At 40.7% G+C, this 6,400-nt stretch overlaps 1 long non-coding RNA gene across 1 annotated transcript; it reads left to right on the forward strand.

The window, feature by feature from the left end:
- The first annotated feature begins 1,960 nt into the window (after window positions 1-1,960).
- On the forward strand, window positions 1,961-5,586 carry LOC131401804 (uncharacterized). The gene is made up of 3 exons (XR_009217984.1): window positions 1,961-2,102; window positions 2,223-2,327; window positions 5,279-5,586. It is a non-coding gene; the product is annotated as an uncharacterized LOC131401804 (long non-coding RNA).
- Window positions 5,587-6,400: the final 814 nt, after the last annotated feature.

Below are 6,400 nucleotides of genomic sequence, written 5' to 3' on the forward strand. Positions count from 1 at the left end.
CGTAAGGAGCCAGCACAGTTTACTTAAATCATCCCTCATTTATGGACATTTAAGTTATTTCTGACTTGTTTTTTTATTTTGCTATTATAAACAGTATTGTCTTGAACATCCTTGTAGGTAAATTTTCTTCCACATCTGTGGTTATTTAATCATAACACTAGGCATGAAATTGCCTGACTCAAAGGGTAGGTTGGATTGTAACACTTTTAGTGTATATTGCAAATCGTTTTCCAGAAAAGTTATTTCCATTCACAAGAGTGCTTGTTTACCTCCAGCCTTGCCAGCATTAGGGTTTATCATTTTTGTTGTTTTGCTGATTTAATAGATGAAATACACTATCTCGTTATTTTACCTTCATATATATTATTCTATCATACAGAGGTGGGACTTTTTCGTATTCTTATAGAGCATCTGTGTTTCTTAATTTCACCATTCAACTAATGTTCATTTTAAGAACCCACCCAAACCAGACATTGTCTAGGTTTTATTGTCAGTAACCTAATGATGGTCCCTTGTTTGTTTTCCCGTCAGAGTCCAATCCTTCATCCATCTTAAATATTTTTTTCTAAAAATTACTTTTTAAAAATTAGTGCAAAAAGTTAGAATAAAGTTAATGTATGCCATGGCAAGAATAATTAAGCATTAAAAAAGGAAACACCTGAAAACTAATTCCTTCTCTCTTCCCTGACTCCTCAGGTCCCCAGATCTCTCCCACCTCAAGCAACCATTATCACCTGAATTGAGCTTCCTTCCAGAATATTCTATACTTACACATCCATCTTCTATTACATAAATGACAGGACACTGTACATATCATTCTGCGCTTGGTTTTTTCCACATAATAGGTAGCTTATTTCATATCAGTACTTAAGGTTAAAAACAACTAACAAAAATGTTTATTTTGTGCCAGACATTGTTCTAAGCACCTTTAGGTCTAATGCTATCTCATTAATTGGTAGAACAAGCTTATAGGGTAGGCATTGTGTTGTCATCCTTATCTCAAAGTGAGGAAACTGAGGCACAGTGATGTTAAGTAACCTACTAAGGCCGCAAAGTTAGTGAATGGATCAGAATTTAAACACAGGCAGTCTGACCCAGAGCCTTACCCACTATAGTATATTGTCACTCTCATCTCATTTTAAAAAACAGTTGTATAATCTGATTTCTGTCTCTATGGATTTGCCCATTCTAGACATTTCATATAAATGGAATCATATGCTATGTGGACTTTTGTGACTGGCTTCTCTCACTAAGCATCATGTTTTCAAGGTTCATCCATGTTGTAGCGTGTGTCAGTGCTTCACTCCTTTTCATGGCTGAGTAATATTCTGCTATATGGATGGACCACGTTTTGTTTATCCAGTCATCTGTTGACGGACATTTGAGTTGTTTCTAATTGGGGGAGAAGGAAATGGGGGATGACTGCTTAATAGGTACGGGGTTTCTTTTTGGGGTGATAAATGTGTCTGGGAACTGGATAGTGGTGATGTTTGTACAACACTGTGAATGTGCTAAATACCACCGAATCGTACTTTAAATGGTTAAAATGGTGAACTTTATGTTATGTGAGTTTTACCTCAGTAAAAAAAAGAAGGCTTCATGGTATTTCATTGTATGGCTTCATTGTTCATTTAACGTGTTCTAAAATCTTGGACACATGGGTCCTTCTAGCCTTTCATTACTAATGAAAATATTGCATTAAATACATGTGTCCACACATCTTTGTGCCGATGTGTATCTGTAGGCCAATAGCCTTTTAAATGCCTATAGGATTCGATTTCCCTACACCTAGGCTTGGAGGCTCCACCCCACGTTTATTTCCATCTAGGTGGTGGGTCACATGGTGGCAGCCTCAGACCATTCCTGGGAGTGTGTCCTATGAGGACAACAGCCACCTCCCAGAACCTTATCCTCTGCAAACCTTCTCCTCCAGGTTATTGACATTCAAAGCATTTGCCCAGCTCTTCATCTTGGGGAGCTCCCGGGTGTTGGGCATTTTCCAGATTGGACCCTTGGCTGGTATCATGGCCTACCTGTTCACCATCATCAACAGCCTGCAGGGGGCCTTCATCTTCCTCATTCACTGTCTGCTCAACCGCCGGGTATGTAGCTGCTGCCCTTGCTGTCCCTGATGCCCCTCCTTCCAGGGGACATGCCTGTGCCAGCATACTTCCCTGCATCTGGGAGTGATTCATCTCCCCGTGATGTGTCTCCATCTCCAGGTACGGGAAGATTACAGAAGATGGATTACCAGGAAGACCACACCCGGATCCCAGTCCCAGACATCAGGGGTCATACTGACATCCTTTGCCTTCACTTCCAAAACGGTGAGAGACTGTGTGTTTTATGAAGGTTCTGGTCAAACAGAATACTTGCTTCTTAGCAATCCCAACACCACCATGTGTTGAGTGTCTACTGTGAGTTAAGTGTGTCCATGTACATTAGCTCATTTGATGGAGGGTGGGGTTTAAGAGTGGAGGTTCAGGAGCCAGGCTGCCTAGGGTTAAATCCCAGCTCTGCCTCTTAGGAGCTGTGTGATCTAAAAAAGATAAACTCATGGGGGCTGGCCCCATGGCCTAGTGGTTAAGTTTGGTGTGCTCCGCTTTGGTGGCCCAGGGTCGGCTCCCAGGTGCAGACCCACACCACTCGTCAGTGACCATGCTGTTGCAGTGCCCCACATACAAAATAGAGGAAGACTGGCAACAGATGTTAGCTCAGGGTGAATTTTCCTCAAGCAAGAAAAAAAGATAAAATCGTGACTCATACAGATATAAAATGAGCATACATTAAGGATTTTATTCCACTCATCAATCAGTGAAAGAACCAGGCAGATGTTATAACTGGCTCAAAAGAGAACACAAAGAACAGACATATATGTATATAATATATAATATATACAATGTATATAATGTATACATAATACATCATACACATAATGTATACAACGTATACATAATACATAAAACACATATAATGTATACAACGTATACATAATACATAATATACATATAATATGCATACAGTGTATACATGATATATATTATATATTGCATAATATATATGCAATTTATCCAATGTATATCATGTATACATAATACATAATACACATATAATATATACAATGTATACATAATACATAATATATATTACATAATACACGTATATGTCTGTTCTTTGCTGTTCTCTTTTGACCCAGTTATAACATCTGCCTGGCTCCCTCATTGATAATTATATATACATAATATATATAATATAATGTTTAATTATGTATTATATAATTATACATATAATTATTAATATTATAAAATACATATAAAATTTCATATACCTATATGTTATATATGTATTACATATATATACATTATAATACCTATGAATTATAATACATATATATAATTTCAGGAATATTGAAATGAATGTGCAAATGGACGCAAAACTGTTTTTTCCATGGAATTATTTTGCATCTCTGTCAGTTATTTAAAATTTACAGAATTGTAAAATATCTCCCACATAGATCAGAATTGGACAACCTGGAGATGTGTGCTCTGACAATACATCATTTTCCATGGAAGTACTCATTTTTCTCTACACCATAGATCTCATCCAGTCTCACAGCCATAAACACCATTTATTAGCAATGACCCCAAAATATTAAACAATGTGCAGTCCAGCTCCTTCTCCTGAATTCTACACTCATATAACCAACCACCTACCAAGTGCCCCCACTGAGATGTCTAACAGATGTCACAAATGTAACATGTTCCAATCTGAGCTTCTGATCCCCCACCTCTCATATCCATGGAGGGTTCCCTATCCTTCTATTGCTCAGCACAAGGCCATGGAGTTATCCTTGACTCTGCCTTTCTTCTCACCCTCCATCTCTGATCCATCAGCAAATCCTGTTGACCCTTCCTCAGAATGTATCCAGAATCTGATCGCCTGTCTGTTCCTTTGTTGCTTCTATTCTGTTCCAAGTCCTATTGTCTGTAGCCAGGATTATGGAAATAGCCTCATAAAGGGTCTTTCTGCTTCCCCTCTTGCCTTTTCCCTGCCCCACCTTTGGTCTGTTCTCCTTGCAGCAGCCAGAGGGCGCCTGTGAACTCCTGAGTCAGGTCACATTCCTTCTCTGCCTACAACCCTCTATGGCTCCCACCTTACTCAGTAAAAGCCAAAGTCCTCCTGATGGCCCACAAGGCCCTGTACGATCTGACCCTCTTTTCCTCCTTGACCTCATCTTCTGTTAATCTCACTTCCCTCTGCTCCACCCATGCTGGCCTGCTCAGGATTCTTCAGACACGCCAAGCTCACTTGCTCTTTAGGAATCTTGACCTGGATGCTCACTCTGCCTTGAATGTTCTTGTCCTGATACCCACATCGCCAACTCCCTCACCTCCTTCAAATCTTTGTTCCAATCATTTGTTATCAATAGTATTTCCTCTGGCAACTCTATTTCGTACTGCCTGCTTTTCTCCTACCCTGACATTCATGCTTCTCCTGCCCCTAATCCTGATTTTCTTTTCATAGCGCTTGCCACTTCCTAACATGCTATAACTTCCTTATTTATTTATGGTCTTCCATCTCACACTAGAATGTCTTATTTTTTCACTGACATATTCCAAGCTCAAGTAACTAAGATCCAGTGGCTTAATTAAATAGGGAATTATTTTTTTTGCAAGAATAGAAGCCCAGAGTTAGGTGTTGCTGGTATTGGTTCTATTGCTCAGTGGTATTATAAAGGATTTAGGATCTTCCCGGTTTTCCAATCCACTAGCAGCATGTTGGCTTTTCATCAAAATGTTTTTTATGGTTGCAAGGTGGGTGCCATAGCTCCAGACATCATGACCATGTTCAAGGCAGAAAGAAGAGGGATGGGGCAGAAGCAGCAGCCTCTCCTTTCATGCCTCTCCCTTTAACAGGAGACAGAAGCTTTTCCCAGAAACCCCTCAGCAGATTTCCCTTTCATCTAATTGGTCAGAACTGCATCACATGACCACTCCTAGTTACAAAAGAATTTGACAAAACAAGTATTTGGCTTTCTAGCTTCTAGAACGAGAGCTATCAGTGGTGAAGAGGTTAAGAATGGCTTTTGAGTTTGCCTGCAGTGCCTGCCATGCTAGAGATAATCACTGTTAACATTTTAAGGTTTATCCTTCTAGTCTGTGTTGCCATATTTCTCTCTCTCTGTATTTATAAGACCCATGCCCCTATAGATATGACCCCTGGGATCATGTTTGTACTAATCTTGGTACTGATTCCAGTTCTGATTTCTCTCACACAGGGTTAAAGCTCTTTCTTGCTTTCAAATACGCTATGAAGCAACATTTGAGGACAGCAGGTGCCGGCAGGAGCTGACGCTGAAATCTTCTCTTCATGGCTTAATGTGGAATTGCAGATCTCACCAGCCCCAGGACTCTCTGGGTGATTCAGAGCACTGATGGGTGGGGCGTTCTTCCCACGTTCCATGCGCTGGTGAGAAACAAGACTTTCTGTTCCAGATTAAGATTTTATCTTCTATGTTCTGCAGCCCTTTGAATTTCCAGAGTTTTGAGGAAATAATAGATCCTAGTGCAATGGCATGACCAAGAACATCTGCCTACCGTTTTGTTTTCTCCTAAGTTCTTTGGTGGCGTGTGGCTGCAAGCCTGCCTCTCCAGCGCCTGTCACAGAGTATGGAAACGGCTTCAGGAAATGGCTTGTCTTCTGACCGACTGGCTTACCCTTTAACAAAGACTCCCCCTGCCTTTAAAGAAATGGCCAGTAAAACTGTAACGAGAGCCCCAGGGGATAAACAAAGCTCACTGACATGTACGCTACTTTGGCACAAACACTTAAAAGAGTTATGTTGGTAAGCAGGAGTGTCAATGGAGCAGAATTCCAGCGTTTCACAGAGAGTTGAAGGACTTGATGACAAAGCCTTGGGAAATATTTTGGTTTCCTGGAAACTTTCCGGGAACCAACGTCTCCTTTCCTTCCAGGAACTGTTTTGTGACTTGGCTAGGATTCACACTGCTCACAAAGTTATCATCATCCTGCCTTGCTCTTCGTCCCCCATAAAGTGTTGAGTGCCAAGGAGAGAAGAAGGAAAATTTAAAATGTACATGTCCTCCCTTCCATGGCCACTCTCCAGCCTGCCTCCTCAAAGTGTGGTCCGTGGACCAGAAGCATCAGCATCCCTTTGTTAGAAAAACAGGATCTCAGGCCCCACTCCAGTTCTGCTGAACCAGAACCTGTGGTTTAATGAGATCCCCGGGGGATTTGTGTTGTGCGTGAGTGAATGCTCTAGAATATTCTTCTGTTTTCCATGCTTATACTAGAGCTTGTTTTTAAAACTAGAAAGGAAAACATATTCTTGGCTTTAGGACTTTGCATCTGCCATTCTCTCTTCCTAGGACACCTTTCC

This window comes from Diceros bicornis (genome assembly GCF_020826845.1).
Source record: "Diceros bicornis minor isolate mBicDic1 chromosome 16 unlocalized genomic scaffold, mDicBic1.mat.cur SUPER_16_unloc_1, whole genome shotgun sequence".
Taxonomy (NCBI): Eukaryota; Metazoa; Chordata; class Mammalia; order Perissodactyla; family Rhinocerotidae; genus Diceros; species Diceros bicornis.